Genomic DNA, 20169 nt, shown 5'->3' with positions numbered 1-20169 from the left:
CTGTGCTTCATCGTCAATAAGAAGGTCCAAGGGATACAGTAAACCTGAAGTGAAGCATCATGATCTAAAACTGGACTCACAGGAGAGGTTCAAATCATAGAAAGTTAGAGTGTCAGTCCTCTTGTACTTGAGTCGGCATTGTGACTTTTGTATTAAATTCGGATGCAATTTTTGTGTTTCATCGTGAATAATAGGGTCCAAGGGATACTGTAAACCTGAAGTGAAGCATCGGAATCTAAAACTGGACTCACAGGAGAGGTTCAAATCAAGGAAAGTTAGTGTGTCAGTCCTCTTGTACTTAAGTCGGCATTGTGACTTTTGCATTAAATTCGGATGAAATTTCTGTGTGCCATCGTCAATAAGAAGGTCCAAGGGATACAGTAAACCTGAAGTGAAGCAACGGAATCTAAAACTGGACTCACAGGAGAAGTTCAAATCATAGAAAGTTAAAGTGTCAGTCCTCGTGTACTAAGGTCGGCATTGTGTCTTTTGTATTACATTCGTATGCAATTTCTGTGTTTCATCGTCAATAAGAAGGTTCAAGGGATACAGTAAACCTGAAGTGAAGCATCGGAATCTAAAACTGGACTCACAGGAGAGGTTCAAATCATAGAATGTTAGAGTGTCTGTCCTCTTGTACTTAAGTCGGCATTGTGACATTTGTATTAAATTCGGATGCAATTTCTGTGTTTCATCGTCAATAAGAAGGTCCAAGGGATACAGTAAATCTGAAGTTAAGCATCGGAATCTAAAACTGGACTCACAGGAGAGGTTCAAATCATAGAAAGTTAGAGTGTCAGTCCTCTTGTACTTATGTCGGCATTGTGACTTTTGTATTAAATTTGGATGCAATTCCTGTGTTTCATCATCAATAAGAAGGTCCAAGGGATACAGGAAACCTGAAGTGAAGCATCGGAATCTAAAACTGGACTCACAGGAGAAATTCAAATCATAGAAAGTTAGAGTGTCAGTCCTCCTGTTCTTAGGTCGGCATTGTGACATTTGTATTAAATTCGGATGCAATTTCTGTGCTTCATCGTCAATAAGAAGGTCCAAGGGATACAGTAAACCTGAAGTGAAACACCATAATCTAAAACTGGACTCACAGGAGAGGTTCAAATCATAGAAAGTTAGAGTGTCAGTCCTCTTGTACTAAGGTCGGCATTGTGACTTTTGTATTACATTCGTATGCAATTTCTGTGTTTCATCGTCAATCAGAAGGTCCAAGGGATACAGTAAACCTGAAGTGAAGCATCGGAATCAAAAACTGGGCTCACAGGAGAGGTTCAAATCATAGAATGTTAGAGTGTCTGTCCTCTTGAACTTAAGTCGGCATTGTGACATTTGTATTAAATTCAGATGCAATTTCTGTGTTTCATCGTCAATAAGAAGGTCCAAGGGATACAGTCAACCTGAAGTTAAGCATCGGAATCTAAAACTGGACTCACAGGAGAGGTTCAAATCATAGAAAGTTAGTGTGTCAGTCCTCTTGTACTTAAGTCGGCATTGCGACTTTTGCATTAAATTCGGAAGCAATTTCTGTGTGCCATCGTCAATAAGAAGGTCCAAGGGATACAGTAAACCTGAAGTGAAGCATCGGAATCTAAAACTGGACTCACAGGAGAGGTTAAAATCATAGAAAGTTAGAGTGTCAGTCTTCTTGTACTTAAGTCGGCATTGTGCCTTTTGTAGTAAATTCGGATGCAATTTCTGTGCTTCATCGTCAATAAGATCGTCCAAGGTATACAGTAAACCTGAAGTGAAGCATCGGAATAAAAAAAACTGGACTTACAGGAGAGGTTCAAATCATAGAAAGTTAGAGTAACAGTCCTCTTGTTCTTAGGTCGGCATTGTGACTTTTGTTTTAAATTCGGATGCAATTTCTGTGCTTCATTGTCAATAAGAATTTCCAAGGGATACAGTAAACCTGAAGTGAAGTATCGGAAAATAAAACTGGACTCACAGGAGAGGTTCAAATCATAGAAAGTTAGAGTGTCAGTCCTCTTGTACTAAGGTCGGCATTGTGACGTTTGTATTACATTGGTATGCAATTTCTGTGTTTCATCGTCAATAAGAAGGTCCAAGTGATACAGTAAACCTGAAGTGAAGCATCGGAATCTAAAACTGGACTCACAGGAGAGGTTCAAATCATAGAATGTTAGAGTGTCTGTCCTCTTGTACTTAAGTCAGCATTGTGTCATTTGTATTAAATTCGGATGCAATTTCTGTGTTTCATCGTCAATAAGAAGGTCCAAGGGATACAGTAAACCTGAAGTTAAGCATCGGAATCTAAAACTGGACTCACAGGAGAGGTTCAAATCATAGAAAGTTAGAGTGTCAGTCCTCTTGTACTTAAGTCGGCATTGTGACTTTTGTATTAAATTCGGATGCAATTTCTGTGTTTCTTCGTCAATAAGAAGGTCCAAGGGATACAGTAAACCTGAAGTGAAGCATCGGAATCTAAAACTGGACTCACAGGAGAGGTTCAAATCATAGTAAGTTAGAGTGTCAGTCCTCTTGTACATAAGCCGGCATTGTGCTTTTTGTATTAAATTCGGATGCAATTTCTGTGCTTCATCGTCAACAAGAACGTCCAAGGTATACAGTAAACCTGAAGTGAAGCATCGGAATCTAAAACTGGACTCACAGGAGAGGTTCAAATCATAGAAAGTTGGAGTGACAGTCCTCTTGTACTTGAGTCGGCATTGTGACTTTTGTATTAAATTCGGATGCAATTTCTGTGGTTCATCGTCAATAAGGAGGTCCAAGGGATACTGTAAACCTGAAGTGAAGCATCGGAATCTAAAACTGGACTCACAGGAGAGGTTCAATTCATAGAAAGTTAGTGTGTCAGTCCTCTTGTACCTAAGTCGGCATTGTGCCTTTTGTGTTACAATCGTATGCAATTTCTGTGTTTCATCGTCAATAAGAAGGTCCAAGTGATACAGTAAACCTGAAGTGAAGCATCGGATACTAAAACTGGACTCACAGGAGAGGTTCAAAATATAGAATGTTAGAGTGTCAGTCCTCTTGTACTTAAGTCGGCATTAAGATTTTGTATTAAATTGGGATGCAATTTCTGAGCTTCATCGTCAAAAAGAAAGTCCAAGGGGTACAGTAAACCTGAAGTTAAGCATCGGAATCTAAAACTGGACTCACAGGAGAGGTTCAAATCATAGAAAGTTAGAGTGTCAGTCCTCTTGTACTTAAGTCGGCATTGTGACTTTTGCATTAAATTCCGATGCAATTTCTGTGTGCCATCGTCAATAAGAAGGTCCAAGGGATACAGCAAACCTGAAGTGAAGCATCGGAATCTAAAACTGGACTCACAGGAGAGGTTCAAATCATAGAAAGTTAGAGTGTAGGTCCTCTTGTACTTAAGACGGCATTGTGCCATTTGTATTAAAGTCGGATGCAATTTCTGTGTGCCATCGTCAATAAGAAGGTCCAAGGGATACAGTAAACCTGAAGTGAAGCATCGGAATCTAAAACTGGACTCACAGGAGAGGTTCAAATCATTGAAAGTTAGAGTGTGAGTCCTCGTGTACGTACGTCGGCAGTGTGCCATTTGTATTAAATTCGGATGCAATTTCTGTGCTTCATCGTCAATTAGATAGTCCAATGTATACAGTAAACCTGAAGTGAAGCATCGGAATCTAAAACTGGACTCACATAAGAGGTTCAAATCATAGAGAGTTAGAGTGTCAGTCCTTTTGTTCTTAAGTCGGCATTGTGCCCTTTGTATTATATTCGGATGCAATATCTGTGTTTCATCGTCAATAAGAAGGTCCAAGGAGGCAGTAAACCTGAAGTGAAGCATCGGAATCTAAAACTGGACTCACAGGAGAGGTTCAAATCATAGAAAGTTAGAGTGTCAGTCTTCTTGTACTTAAGTAGGCATTGTGCCTTTTGTATTAAATTCGGATGCAATTTCTGTGTTTCATCGTCAATAAGAAGTTCCAAGGGGTACAGTAAACCTGAAGTGAAGCATCCGAATGTAAAACTGGACTCACAGGAGAGATTCAAATCATAGAAAGTTCGATTGTAGGTCCTCTTGTTCTTAAGTCGGCATTGTGCCTTTTGTATTAAATTCGGATGCAATATCTGTGTTTCATCGCCAATAAGAAGGTCCGAGGGATACAGTAAACCTGAAGTGAAGCATCGGAATCTAAAACTGGACACACAGGACAGGTTCAAATCATAGTAACTTAGAGTGTCTGTCCTCTCGTACGTCAGTCGGCATTGTGCCTTTTGTATTAAAATCGGATGCAGTTTCTGTGCTTCATCGTCAATAAGATCGTCCAAGGTATACAGTAAACCTGAAGTGAAGCTTCGGAATCTAAAACTGGACTCACAGGAGAGGTTCAAATCATAGAGAGTTAGTGTGTCAGTCCTTTTGTTCATAAGTCGGCATTGTGCCTTTTGTATTAAATTCGGATGATATATCTGTGTTTCATCGTCAATAAGAAGGTCCAAGGGAGACAGTAAACCTGAAGTGAAGCATCGGAATCTAAAACTGGACTCACAGGAGAGGTTAAAATCATAGAAAGTTAGAGTGTCAGTCTTCTTGTACTTAAGTCGGCATTGTGCCTTTTGTAGTAAATTCGGATGCAATTTCTGTGCTTCATCGTCAATAAGATCGTCCAAGGTATACAGTAAACCTGAAGTGAAGCATCGGAATAAAAAAAACTGGACTTACAGGAGAGGTTCAAATCATAGAAAGTTAGAGTAACAGTCCTCTTGTTCTTAGGTCGGCATTGTGACTTTTGTATTAAATTCGGATGCAATTTCTGTGCTTCATTGTCAATAAGAATTTCCAAGGGATACAGTAAACCTGAAGTGAAGTATCGGAATCTAAAACTGGACTCACAGGAGAGGTTCAAATCATAGAAAGTTAGAGTGTCAGTCCTCTTGTACTAAGGTCGGCATTGTGTCGTTTGTATTACATTGGTATGCAATTTCTGTGTTTCATCGTCAATAAGAAGGTCCAAGGGATACAGTAAACCTGAAGTGAAGCATCGGAATCTAAAACTGGACTCACAGGAGAGGTTCAAATCATAGAATGTTAGAGTGTCTGTCCTCTTGTACTTAAGTCGGCATTGTGTCATTTGTATTAAATTCGGATGCAATTTCTGTGTTTCATCGTCAATAAGAAGGTCCAAGGGATACAGTAAACCTGAAGTTAAGCATCGGAATCTAAAACTGGACTCACAGGAGAGGTTCAAATCATAGAAAGTTAGAGTGTCAGTCCTCTTGTACTTAAGTCGGCATTGTGACTTTTGTATTAATTTCGGATGCAATTTCTGTGTTTCTTCGTCAATAAGAAGGTCCAAGGGATACAGTAAACCTGAAGTGAAGCATCGGAATCTAAAACTGGACTCACAGGAGAGGTTCAAATCATACTAAGTTAGAGTGTCAGTTCTCTTGTACATAAGCCGGCATTGTGCTTTTTGCATATAATTCGGATGCAATTTCTGTGCTTCATCGTCAACAAGATCGTCCAAGGTATACAGTAAACCTGAAGTGAAGCATCGGAATCTAAAACAGGACTCACAGGAGAGGTTCAAATCATAGAAAGTTAGAGTGTCAGTCTTCTTGTACTTAAGTAGGCATTGTGCCTTTTGTATTAAATTCGGATGCAATTTCTGTGTTTCATCGTCCATAAGAAGTTCCAAGGGGTACAGTAAACCTTAAGTGAAGCATCCGAATGTAAAACTGGACTCACAGGAGAGATTCAAATCATAGAAAGTTCGATTGTAGGTCCTCTTGTTCTTAAGTCGGCATTGTGCCCTTTGTATTAAATTCGGATGCAATATCTGTGTTTCATCGCCAATAAGAAGGTCCGAGGGATACAGTAAACCTGAAGTGAAGCATCGGAATATAAAACTGGACACACAGGACAGGTTCAAATCATAGTAACTTAGAGTGTCAGTCCTCTTGTACGTCAGTCGGCATTGTGCCTTTTGTATTAAAATCGGATGCAATTTCTGTGCTTCATCGTCAATAAGATCGTCCAAGGTATACAGTAAAAGTGAAGTGAAGCTTCGGAATCTAAAACTGGACTCACAGGAGAGGTTCAAATCATAGAGAGTTAGTGTGCCAGTCCTTTTGATCATAAGTCGGCATTCTGCCTTTTGTATTAAATTCGGATGCAATACCTGTGTTTCATCGTCAATAAGAAGGTCCAAGGGAGACAGTAAACCTGAAGTGAAGCATCGGAATCTAAAACTGGACTCACAGGAGAGGTTCAAATCATAGAAAGTTAGAGTGTCAGTCTTCTTGTACTTAAGCCGGCATTGTGCCTTCTGTACTAAATTCGGATGCAATTTCTGTGTTTCATCGTCAATAAGAAGATCCAAGGATACTGTAAACCTGATGTGAAGCATCAGAATCGAAAACAGGACTCACAGGAGAGGTTCAATTCATAGAAAGTTAGAGTGTCAGTCCCATTGTACCTAAGTCGGCATTGTGCTTTTGTATTACATTCGTATGCAATTTCTTTGTTTCATCGTCAATAAGAAGGTCCAAGGGGTACAGTAAACCTGAAGTGAAGCATCGGAATTTAAGACTGGACTCACAGGAGAGGTTTAAATCATAGAATGTTAGAGTGTCAATCCTCATGTACTTAAGTCGGCATTGTGACTTTTGTATTAAATTGGGATGCAATATCTGTGTTTCATCGTCAATAAGAAAATCCAAGGGATACAGTAAACCTGAAGTTAAGCATCGGAACCTGAAACTGGATTCACAGGACAGGTTCAATTCATAGAAAGTTAGAGTGTCAGTCCGCTTGTACCTAAGTCGGCATTGTGCCTTTTGTATTACATTCGTATGCAATTTCTGTGTTTCATCGTCAATAAGAAGGTCCCAGGGATACAGTAAACCTGAAGTTAAGCATCGGAATCTAAAACTGGACTCACAGGAGAGGTTCAAATCATAGAAAGTTAGAGTGTCAGTCCTCTTGTACTTAAGTCGGCATTGTGACTTTTGTATTAAATTCGGATGCAATTCCTGTGTTTCATCGTCAATAAGAAGGTCCAAGGGATACAGTAAACCTGAAGTGAAGCATCGGAATCTAAAACTGGACTCACAGGAGAAATTCAAATCATAGAAAGTTAGAGTGTCAGTCCTCTTGTACTTAGGTCGGCATTGTGACTTTTGTATTAAATTCGGATGCAATTTCTGTGCTTCATCGTCAATAAGAAGGTCCAAGGGATACAGTAAACCTGAAGTGAAGTATCGGAATCTAAAACTGGACTCACAGGAGAGGTTCAAATCATAGAAAGTTAGAGTGTCAGCCCTCTTGTACTAAGGTCGGCATTGTGACGTTTTTAATACATTGGTATGCAATTTCTGTGTTTCATCGTCAATAAGAAGGTCCAAGGGATACAGTAAACCTGAAGTGAAGCTTCGGAATCTAAAACTGGACTCACGGGAGAGGTTCAAATCATAGAATGTTAGAGTGTCTGTCCTCTTGTACTTAAGTCGGCATTGTGTCATTTGTATTAAATTCGGACGCAATTTCTGTGTTTCATCGTCAATAAGACGGTCCAAGGGATACAGTAGACCTGAAGTTAAGCATCGTCAACTAAAACTGGACTCACAGGAGAGGTTCAAATCATATAAAGTTAGAGTGTCAGTCCTCTTGTACTTAAGTCGGCATTGTGACTTTTGTATTAAATTCGGATGCAATTTCTGTGTTTCATCGTCAATAAGAAGGTCCAAGGGATACAGTAAACCTGAAGTGAAGCATCGGAATCTAAGACTGGACTCACAGGAGAGGTTCAAATCATAGTAAGTTAGAGTGTCAGTCCTCTTGTACTTAAGCCGGCATTGTGCTTTTTGTATTAAATTCGGATGCAATTTCTGTGCTTCATCGTCAACAAGATCGTCCAAGGTATACAGTAAACCTGAAGTGAAGCATCGGAATCTAAAACTGGACTCACAGGAGAGGTTCAAATCATAGAAAGTTAGAGTGACAGTCCTCTTGTACTTGAGTCGGCATTGTGACTTTTGCATTAAATTGGGATGCAATTTCTGTGGTTCATCGTCAATAAGAAGGTCCAAGGGATACTGTAAACCTGAAGTGAAGCATCGGAATCCAAAACTGGACTCACAGGAGAGGTTCAATTCATAGAAAGTTAGTGTGTCAGTCATCTTGTACCTAAGTCGGCATTGTGCCTTTTGTATTACAATCGTATGCAATTTCTGTGTTTCATCGTCAATAAGAAGGTCCAAGTGATACAGTAAACCTGAAGTGAAGCATCGGATACTAAAATTGGACTCACAGGAGAGGTTCAAAATATAGAATGTTAGAGTGTCAGTCCTCTTGTACTTAAGTCGGCATTAAGATTTTGTATTAAATTGGGATGCAATTTCTGAGTTTCATCGTCAAAAAGAAGGTCCAAGGGATACAGTAAACCTGAAGTTAAGGATCGGAATCTAAAACTGGACTCACAGGAGAGGTTCAAATCATAGAAAGTTAGAGTGTCAGTTTTCTTGTACTTAAGTCGGCATTGTGACTTTTGCATTAAATTCCGATGCAATTTCTGTGTGTCATCGTCAATAAGAAGGTCCAAGGGATACAGTAAACCTGAAGTGAAGCATCGGAATCTAAAACTGGACTCACAGGAGAGGTTCAAATCATAGAAAGTTAGAGTGTAGGTCCTCTTGTACTTAAGACGGCATTGTGCCATTTGTATTAAATTCGGATGCAATTTCTGTGTGCCATCGTCAATAAGAAGGTCCAAGGGATACAGTAAACCTGAAGTGAAGCATCGGAATCTAAAACTGGACTCACAGGAGAGTTCAAATCATTGAAAGTTAGAGTGTGAGTCCTCGTGTACGTAAGTCGGCATTGTGCCATTTGTATTAAATTCGGATGCAATTTCTGTGCTTCATCGTCAATTAGATAGTCCAAGGTATACAGTAAACCTGAAGTGAAGCATCGGAATCTAAAACTGGACTCACATAAGAGGTTCAAATCATAGAGAGTTAGAGTGTCAGTCCTTTTGTTCTTAAGTCGGCATTGTGCCCTTTGTGTTCTATTCGGATGCAATATCTGTGTTTCATCGTCAATAAGAAGGTCCAAGGAGGCAGTAAATATGAAGTGAAGCATCGGAATCTAAAACTGGACTCACAGGAGAGGTTCAAATCATAGAAAGTTAGAGTGTCAGTCTTCTTGTACTTAAGTAGGCATTGTGCCTTTTGTATTAAATTCGGATGCAATTTCTGTGTTTCATCGTCAATAAGAAGTTCCAAGGGGTACAGTAAACCTGAAGTGAAGCATCGGAATGTAAAACTGGACTCACAGGAAAGGTTCAAATCATAGAAAGTTCGAGTGTAGGTCCTCTTGTTCTTAAGTCGGCATTGTGCCTTTTGTATTAAATTCGGATGCAATAACTGTGTTTCATCGCCAATAAGAAGGTCCGAGGGATACAGTAAACCTGAAGTGAAGCATCGGAATCTAAAACTGGACACACAGGACAGGTTCAAATCATAGTAACTTAGAGTGTCAGTCCTCTTGTACGTAAGTCGGCATTGTGCCTTTTGTATTAAAATCGGATGCAATTTCTGTGCTTCATCGTCAATAACATCGTCCAAGGTATACAGTAAACGTGAAGTGAAGCTTCGGAATCTAAAACTGGACTCACAGGAGAGGTTCAAATCATAGAGAGTTAGTGTGTCAGTCCTTTTGATCATAAGTCGGCATTCTGCATTTTGTATTAAATTCGGATGCAATACCTGTGTTTCATCGTCAATACGCAGGTCCAAGGGAGACAGTAAACCTGAAGTGAAGCATCGGAATCTAAAACTGGACTCACAGGAGAGGTTAAAATCATAGAAAGATAGAGTGTCAGTCTTCTTGTACTTAAGTCGGCATTGTGCCTTTTGTATTAAATTCGGATGCAATTTCTGTGTTTCATCGTCAATAAGAAGATCCAAGGATACTGTAAACCTTAAGTGAAGCATCAGAATCGAAAACTGGACTCACAGGAGAGGTTCAATTCATAGAAAGTTAGAGTGTCAGTCCCCTTGTACCTAAGTCGGCATTGTGCTTTTGTATAACATTCATATGCAATTTCTTTGTTTCATCGTCAATAGGAAGGTCCAAGGGGTACAGTAAACCTGAAGTGAAGCATCGGAATTTGAAACTGGACTCACAGGAGAGGTTTAAATCATAGATTGTTAGAGTGTCAGTCCTCTTGTACTTAAGTCGGCATTGTGACTTTTGTATTAAATTGGGATGCAATATCTGTGTTTCATCGTCAATAAGAAGGTCCAAGGGATACAGTAAACCTGAAGTTAAGCATCGGAACCTGAAACTGGACTCACAGGAGAGGTTCAATTCATAGAAAGTTAGAGTGTCAGTCCTCTTGTACCTAAGTCGGCATTGTGCCTTTTGTATTACATTCGTATGCAATTTCTGTGTTTCATCGTCAATAAGAAGGTCCAAGGGATACAGTAAACCTGAAGTGAAGCATCGGAATCTAAAACTGGACTCACAGGAGAGGTTCAAATCATAGAAAATGAAAATGTCAGTCCTCTTGTACTTAAGTCGGTATTGTGACTTTTGTATTAAATTCGGATGCAATTTCTGTGTTTCATCGTCGATAAGAACGTCCAAGAGATTTAGTAAACCTGATGTGATGCATCGGAATCGAAAACTGGACTCACAGGAGAGGTTCAAATCATAGGAAGTTAGAGTGTCAGTCCACTTGTACTTAAGTCGGCATTGTGACTTTTGTATTAAATTCGGATGCAATTTATGTGCTTCATCGTCAATAAGAAGGTCCAAGGGATACAGTAAACCTGAAGTGAAGCATCGGAATCTAAAACTGGGCTCACAGGAGAGGTTCAAATCATAGAAAGTTATAGTGTCAGTCCTCTTGTACTAAGGTCGGCATTGCGACTTTTGTATTACATTCGTATGCAATTTCTGTGTTTCATCGTCAATAAGAAGGTCCAAGGGATACAGTAAACCTGAAGTTAAGCATCGGAATCTAAAACTGGACTCACAGGAGAGGTTCAAATCATAGAAAGTTAGAGTGTCAGTCCTCTTGTACTTAAGTCGGCATTGTGACTTTTGTATTAAATTCGGATGCAATTTCTATGTTTCATCGTCAATAAGAAGGTCCAAGGGATACAGTAAACCTGAAGTGAAGCATCGGAATCTAAAACTGGACTCACAGGTGAGGTTCAAATCATAGTAAGTTAGAGTGTCAGTCCTCTTGTACGTAAGCCGGCATTGTGGTTTTTGTTTTTAATTCGGATGCAATTTCGGTGCTTCATCGTCAATAAGATCGTCCAAGGTATACATTAAACCTGAAGTGAAGCATCGGAATCTAATACTGGACTCACAGGAGAGGTTGAAATCATAGAGAAGTTAGAGTGACAGTCCTCTTGTACATGAGTCGGCATTGTGACTTTTGTATTAAATTCGGATGCAATTTCTGTGTTTCATCGTCAATAAGAAGGTCCAAGCGATACTGTAAACCTGAAGTGAGCATCGGAATCTAAAACTGGACTCACAGGAGAGGTTCAATTCATAGAAAATTAGTGTGTCAGTCCTCTTGTACCTAAGTCGGCGTTGTGCGTTTTGTATTACATTCGTATGCAATTTCTGTGTTTCATCGTCAATAAGAAGGTCCAAGTGATACAGTAAACCTGAAGTGAAGCAACAGGAGCTAAAACTGGACTCACAGGAGAGGTTCAAAATATAGAATGTTAGAGTGTCAGTCCTCTTGTACTTAAGTCGGCATTGTGATTTTGTAGTAAATTGGGAAGCAATTTCTGAGTTTCATCGTCAATAAGAAGGTCCAAGGGATACAGTAAAACTGAAGTTAAGCATCGGAATCTAAAACTGGACTCACAGGAGAGGTTCAAATCATAGAAATTTAGAGTGCCAGTCCTCTTGTACTTAAGTCGGCATTGTGACTTTAGCATTAAATTCCGATGCAATTTCTGTGTGCCATCGTCAATAAGAAGGTCCAAGGGATACAGTAAACCGGAAGTGAAGCATCGGAATCTAAAACTGGACTCACAGGAGAGGTTCAAATCATTGAAAGTTAGAGTGTCAGTCCTCGTGTACGTAAGTCGGCATTGTGCCATTTGTATTAAATTCGGATGCAATTTTTGTGCTTCATCGTCAACAAGATCGTCCAAGGTATACAGTAAACCTGATGTGAAGCATCGGAATCTAAAACTGGACTCACAGGAGAGGTTCAAATCATAGAAAGTTAGAGTGACAGTCCTCTTGTACTTGAGTCGGCATTGTGACTTTTGTATCAAATTCGGATGCAATTTCTGTGTTTCATCGTCAATAAGAAGGTCCAAGATATACTGTAAACCTGAAGTGAAGCATCGGAATCAAAAACTGGACTCAAAGGAGAGGTTCAATTCATAGAAAGTTAGTGTGTGAGTCCTCTTGTACCTAAGTCGGGATTGTGCCTTTTGTATTACAATCGTATAAAATATCTGTGTTTCATCGTCAATAAGGAGGTCCAAGTGATACAGTAAACCTGAAGTGAGGCATCGGATACTAAAACTGGACTCACAGGAGAGGTTCAAAATATAGAATGTTAGGGTTTCAGTCCTCTTGTACTTAAGTCGGCATTAAGATTTTGTATTAAACTGGGATGCAATTTCTGAGTTTCATCGTCAAAAAGAAGGTCCAAGGGATACTGTAAACCTGAAGTTAAGCATCGGAATCTAAAACTGGACTCACAGGAGAGGTTCAAATCATAGAAAGTTAGAGTGTCAGTCCTCTTGTACTTAAGTCGGCATTGTGACTTTTGCATTAAATTCCGATGCAATTTCTGTGTGACATCGTCAATAAGAAGGTCCAAGGGATACAGTAATCCTGAAGTGAAGCATCGGAATCTAAAACTCGACTCACAGGAGAGGTTCAAATCATAGAAAGTTAGAGTGTAGGTCCTCTTGTACTTAAGACGGCATTGTGCCATTTGTATTAAATTCGGATGCAATTTCTGTGTGCCAACGTCAATAAGAAGGTCCAAGGGATTCAGTAAACCTGAAGTGAAGCATCGGAATCTAAAACTGGACTCACAGGAGAGGTTCAAATCATTGAAAGTTAGAGTGTGAGTCCTCGTGTACGTAAGTCGGCATTGTGCCATTTGTATTAAATTCGGATGAAATTTCTGTGCTTCATCGTCAATTAGATAGTCCAAGGTATACAGTAAACCTGAAGTGAAGCATCGGAATCTAAAACTGGACTCACATAAGAGGTTCAAATCATAGAGAGTTAGAGTGTCAGTCCTTTTGTCCTTAAGTCGGCATTGTGCCCTTTGTATTATATTCGGATGCAATATCTGTGTTTCATCGTCTATAAGAAGGTCCAAGGAGGCAGTAAACCTGAAGTGAAGCATCGGAATCTAAAACTGGACTCACAGGAGAGGTTCAAATCATAGAGAGTTAGTGTGTCAGTCCTTTTGATCATAAGTCGGCATTGTGCCTTTTGTATTAAATTCGGATGCAAAACCTGTGTTTCATCGTCAATAAGAAGGTCCAATGGAGACAGTAAACCTGAAGTGAAGCATCGGAATCTAAAACTGGACTCACAGGAGAGGTTAAAATCATAGTAAGTTAGAGTGTCAGTCTTCTTGTACTTAAGTCGGCATTGTGCCTTTTGTATTAAATTCGGATGCAATTTCTGTGTTTCATCGTCAACAAGAAGATCCAAGGATACTGTAAACCTGAAGTGAAGCATCAGAATCGAAAACTGGACTCACAGGAGAGGTTCAATTCATAGAAAGTTAGAGTGTCAGTCCCCTTGTACCTAAGTCGGCATGGTGCTTTTGTATTACATTCGTATGCAATTTCTTTGTTTCATCGTCAATAAGAAGGTCCAAGGGGTACAGTAAACCTGAAGTGAAGTATCGGAATTTAAAACTGGACTCACAGGAGAGGTTTAAATCATAGAATGTTAGAGTGTCAGTCCTCTTGTACTTAAGTCGGCATTGTGACTTTTGTATTAAATTGGGATGCAATTTCTGTGTTTCATCGTCGATAAGAACGTCCAAGAGATTTAGTAATTCTGAAGTGATGCATCGGAATCGAAAACTGGACTCACAGGAGAGGTTCAAATCACAGGAAGTTAGAGTGTCAGTCCACTTGTACTTAAGTCGGCATTGTGACTTTTGTATTAAATTCGGATGCAATTTCTGTGCTTCATCGTCAATAAGAAGGTCCAAGGGATACAGTAAACCTGAAGTGAAGCATCGGAATCTAAAACTGGACTCACAGGTGAGGTTCAAATCATAGTAAGTTAGAGTGTCAGTCCTCTTGTACGTAAGCCGGCATTGTGCTTTTTGTTTTAAATTCGGATGCAATTTCTGTGCTTCATCGTCAATAAGATCGTCCAAGGTATACAGTAAACCTGAAGTGAAGCATCGGAATCTAATACTGGACTCACAGGAGAGGTTCAAATCATAGAGAAGTTAGAGTGACAGTCCTCTTGTACTTGAGTCGGCATTGTGACTTTTGTATTAAATTCGGATGCAATTTCTGTGTTTCATCGTCAATAAGAAGGTCCAAGGGGTACTGTAAACCTGAAGTGAAGCATCGGAATCTAAAACTGGACTCACAGGAGAGGTTCAATTCATAGAAAGTTAGTGTGTCAGTCCTCTTGTACCTAAGTCGGCATTGTGCGTTTTGTATTACATTCATATGCAATTTCTGTGTTTCATCGTCAATAAGAAGGTCCAAGTGATACAGTAAACCTGAAGTGAAGCAACGGAAGCTAAAACTGGACTCACAGGAGAGGTTCAAAATATAGAATGTTAGAGTGTCAGTCCCCTTGTACTTAAGTCGGCATTGTGATTTTGTATTAAATTGGGATGTAATTTCTGAGTTTCATCGTCAATAAGAAGGTCCAAGGGATACAGTAAACCTGAAGTTAAGCATCGGAATCTAAAACTGGACTCACAGGATAGGTTCAAATCATAGTAAGTTAGTGTGTCAGTCTTCTTGTACTTAAGTCGGCATTGTGCCTTTTGTATTAAATTCGGATGCAATTTCTGTGTTTCATCGTCAACAAGAAGATCCAAGGAAACTGTAAACCTGAAGTGAAGCATCAGAATCGAAAACTGGACTCACAGGAGAGGTTCAATTCATAGAAAGTTAGAGTGTCAGTCCCCTTGTACCTAAGTCGGCATGGTGCTTTTTTATTACATTCGTATGCAATTTCTTTGTTTCATCGTCAATAAGAAGGTCCAAGGGATACAGTAAACCTGAAGTGAAGCATCGGAATCTAAAACTGGACTCACAGGAGAAATTCAAATCATAGAAAGTTAGAGTGTCAGTCCTCTTGTACTTAGGTCGGCATTGTGACTTTTGTATTAAATTCGGATGCAATTTCTGTGCTTCATCGTTAATAAGAAGGTCCAAGGGATACAGTAAACCTGAAGTGAAGTATCGGAATCTAAAACTGGACTCACAGGAGAGGTTCAAATCATAGAAAGTTAGAGTGTCAGCCCTCTTGTACTAAGGTCGGCATTGTGACGTTTGTAATACATTGGTATGCAATTTCTGTGTTTCATCGTCAATAAGAAGGTCCAAGGGATACAGTAAACCTGAAGTGAAGCTTCGGAATCTAAAACTGGACTCACGGGAGAGGTTCAAATCATAGAATGTTAGAGTGTCTGTCCTCTTGTACTTAAGTCGGCATTGTGTCATTTGTATTAAATTCGGACGCAATTTCTGTGTTTCATCGTCAATAAGACGGTCCAAGGAATACAGTAGACCTGAAGTTAAGCATCGTCAACTAAAACTGGACTCACAGGAGAGGTTCAAATCATAGAAAGTTAGAGTGTCAGTCCTCTTGTACTTAAGACGGCATTGTGACTTTTGTATTAAATTCGGATGCAATTTCTATGTTTCATCGTCAATAAGAAGGTCCAAGGGATACAGTAAACCTGAAGTGAAGCATCGGAATCTAATACTGGACTCACAGGAGAGGTTCAAATCATAGTAAGTTAGAGTGTCAGTCCTCTTGTACTTAAGCCGGCAATGTGCTTTTTGTATTAAATTCGGATGCAATTTCTGTGCTTCATCGTCAACAAGATCGTCCAAGGTATACAGTAAACCTGAAGTGAAGCATCGGAATCTAAAACTGGACTCACAGGAGAGGTTCAAATCATAGAAAGTTAGAGTGACAGTCCTCTTGTACTTGAGTCGGCATTGTGACTTTTGCATTAAATTCGGATGCAATTTCTGTGGTTCATCGTCAATAAGAAGGTCCAAGGGATACTGTAAACCTGACGTGAAGCATCGGAATCCAAAACTGGACTCACAGGAGAGGTTCAATTCATAGAAAGTTAGTGTGTCAGTCCTCTTGTACCTAAGTCGGCATTGTGCCTTTTGTATTACAATCGTATGCAATTTCTGTGTTTCATCGTCAATAAGAAGGTCCAAGTGATACAGTAAACCTGAAGTGAAGCATCGGATACTAAAACTGGACTCACAGGAGAGGTTCAAAATATAGAATGTTAGAGTGTCAGTCCTCTTGTACTTAAGTCGGCATTAAGATTTAGTATTAAATTGGGATGCAATTTCTGAGTTTCATCGTCAAAAAGAAGGTCCAAGGGATACAGTAAACCTGAAGTTAAGGATCGGAATCTAAAACTGGACTCACAGGAGAGGTTCAAATCATAGAAAGTTAGAGTGTCAGTTTTCTTGTACTTAAGTCGGCATTGTGACTTTTGCATTAAATTCCGATGCAATTTCTGTGTGTCATCGTCAATAAGAAGGTCCAAGGGATACAGTAAACCTGAAGTGAAGCATCGGAATCTAAAACTGGACTCACAGGAGAGGTTCAAATCATAGAAAGTTAGAGTGTAGGTCCTCTTGTACTTAAGACGGCATTGTGCCATTTGTATTAAATTCGGATGCAATTTCTGTGTGCCATCGTCAATAAGAAGGTCCAAGGGATACAGTAAACCTGAAGTGAAGCATCGGAATCTAAAACTGGACTCACAGGAGAGTTCAAATCATTGAAAGTTAGAGTGTGAGTCCTCGTGTACGTAAGTCGGCATTGTGCCATTTGTATTAAATTCGGATGCAATTTCTGTGCTTCATCGTCAATTAGATAGTCCAAGGTATACAGTAAACCTGAAGTGAAGCATCGGAATCTAAAACTGGACTCACATAAGAGGTTCAAATCATAGAGAGTTAGAGTGTCAGTCCTTTTGTTCTTAAGTCGGCATTGTGCCCTTTGTATTCTATTCGGATGCAATATCTGTGTTTCATCGTCAATAAGAAGGTCCAAGGAGGCAGTAAACCTGAAGTGAAGCATCGGAATCTAAAACTGGACTCACAGGAGAGGTTCAAATCATAGAAAGTTAGAGTGTCAGTCTTCTTGTACTTAAGTAGGCATTGTGCCTTTTGTATTAAATTCGGATGCAATTTCTGTGTTTCATCGTCAATAAGAAGTTCCAAGGGGTACAGTAATCCTGAAGTGAAGCATCGGAATGTAAAACTGGACTCACAGGAGAGGTTCAAATCATAGAAAGTTCGAGTGTAGGTCCTCTTGTTCTTAAGTCGGCATTGTGCCTTTTGTATTAAATTCGGATGCAATATCTGTGTTTCATCGCCAATAAGAAGGTCCGAGGGATACAGTAAACCTGAAGTGAAGCATCGGAATCTAAAACTGGACACACAGGACAGGTTCAAATCATAGTAACTTAGAGTGTCAGTCCTCTTGTACGTAAGTCGGCATTGTGCCTTTTGTATTAAAATCGGATGCAATTTCTGTGCTTCATCGTCAATAACATCGTCCAAGGTATACAGTAAACGTGAAGTGAAGCTTCGGAATCTAAAACTGGACTCACAGGAGAGGTTCAAAACATAGAGAGTTAGTGTGTCAGTCCTTTTGATCATAAGTCGGCATTCTGCCTTTTGTATTAAATTCGGATGCAATACCTGTGTTTCATCGTCAATACGAAGGTCCAAGGGAGACAGTAAACCTGAAGTGAAGCATCGGAATCTAAAACTGGACTCACAGGAGAGGTTAAAATCATAGAAAGATAGAGTGTCAGTCTTCTTGTACTTAAGTCGGCATTGTGCCTTTTGTATTAAATTCGGATGCAATTTCTGTGTTTCATCGTCAATAAGAAGATCCAAGGGTACTCTAAACCTTAAGTGAAGCATCAGAATCGAAAACTGGACTCACAGGAGAGGTTCAATTCATAGAAAGTTAGAGTGTCAGTCCCCTTGTACCTAAGTCGGCATTGTGCTTTTGTATTACATTCGTATGCTATTTCTTTGTTTCATCGTCAATAGGAAGGTCCAAGGGGTACAGTAAACCTGAAGTGAAGCATCGGAATTTGAAACTGGACTCACAGGAGAGGTTTAAATCATAGATTGTTAGAGTGTCAGTCCTCTTGTACTTAAGTCGGCATTGTGACTTTTGTATTAAATTGTGATGCAATATCTGTGTTTCATCGTCAATAAGAAGGTCCAAGGGATACAGTAAACCTGAAGTTAAGCATCGGAACCTGAAACTGGACTCACAGGAGAGGTTCAATTCATAGAAAGTTAGAGTGTCAGTCCTCTTGTACATAAGTCGGCATTGTGCCTTTTGTATTACATTCGTATGCAATTTCTGTGTTTCATCGTCAATAAGAAGGTCCAAGGGATACAGTAAACCTGAAGTGAAGCATCGGAATCTAAAACTGGACTCACAGGAGAGGTTCAAATCATAGAAAATGAAAATGTCAGTCCTCTTGTACTTAAGTCGGTATTGTGACTTTTGTATTAAATTCGGATGCAATTTCTGTGTTTCATCGTCGTTAAGAACGTCCAAGAGATTTAGTAAACCTGATGTGATGCATCGGAATCGAAAACTGGACTCACAGGAGAGGTTCAAATCATAGGAAGTTAGAGTGTCAGTCCACTTGCACTTAAGTCGGCATTGTGACTTTTGTATTAAATTCGGATGTAATTTATGTGCCTCATCGTCAATAAGAAGGTCCAAGGGATACAGTAAACCTGAAGTGAAGCATCGGAATCTAAAACTGGGCTCACAGGAGAGGTTCAAATCATAGAAAGTTAGAGTGTCAGTCCTCTTGTACTAAGGTCGGCATTGTGACTTTTGTGTTACATTCGTATGCAATTTCTGTGTTTCATAGTCAATAAGAAGGTCCAAGGGATACAGTAAACCTGAAGTTAAGCATCGGAATCTAAAACTGGACTCACAGGAGAGGTTCAAATCATAGAAAGTTAGAGTGTCAGTCCTCTTGTACTTAAGTCGGCATTGTGACTTTTGTATTAAATTCGGATGCAATTTCTATGTTTCATCGTCAATAAGAAGGTCCAAGGGATACAGTAAACCTGAAGTGAAGCATCGGAATCTAAAACTGGACTCACAGGTGAGGTTCAAATCATAGTAAGTTAGAGTGTCAGTCCTCTTGTACGTAAGCCGGCATTGTGGTTTTTGTTTTTAATTCGGATGCAATTTCGGTGCTTCATCGTCAATAAGAAGGTCCAAGGTATACATTAAACCTGAAGTGAAGCATCGGAATCTAATACTGGACTCACAGGAGAGGTTGAAATCATAGAGAAGTTAGAGTGACAGTCCTCTTGTACATGAGACGGCATTGTGACTTTTGTATTAAATTCGGATGCAATTTCTGTGTTTCATCGTCAATAAGAAGGTCCAAGCGATACTGTAAACCTGAAGTGAAGCATCGGAATCTAAAACTGGACTCACAGGAGAGGTTCAATTCATAGAAAATTAGTGTGTCAGTCCTCTTGTACCTAAGTCGGCGTTGTGCGTTTCGTATTACATTCGTATGCAATTTCTGTGTTTCATCGTCAATAAGAAGGTCCAAGTGATACAGTAAACCTGAAGTGAAGCAACGGAAGCTAAAACTGGACTCACAGGAGAGGTTCAAAATATAGAATGTTAGAGTGTCAGTCCTCTTGTACTTAAGTCGGCATTGTGATTTTGTATTAAATTGGGAAGCAATTTCTGAGTTTCATCGTCAATAAGAAAGTCCAAGGGATACAGTAAAACTGAAGTTAAGCATCGGAATCTAAAAGTGGACTCACAGGAGAGGTTCAAATCATAGAAATTTAGAGTGTCAGCCCTCTTGTACTTAAGTCGGCATTGTGACTTTAGCATTAAATTCCGATGCAATTTCTGTGTGC

Source organism: Schistocerca americana, chromosome 10 (assembly GCF_021461395.2).
Source record: "Schistocerca americana isolate TAMUIC-IGC-003095 chromosome 10, iqSchAmer2.1, whole genome shotgun sequence".
Classification (NCBI taxonomy): domain Eukaryota; kingdom Metazoa; phylum Arthropoda; class Insecta; order Orthoptera; family Acrididae; genus Schistocerca; species Schistocerca americana.
The sequence above is the reverse complement of the archived record's forward strand: the minus strand, read 5'-3'. Positions refer to the sequence as shown.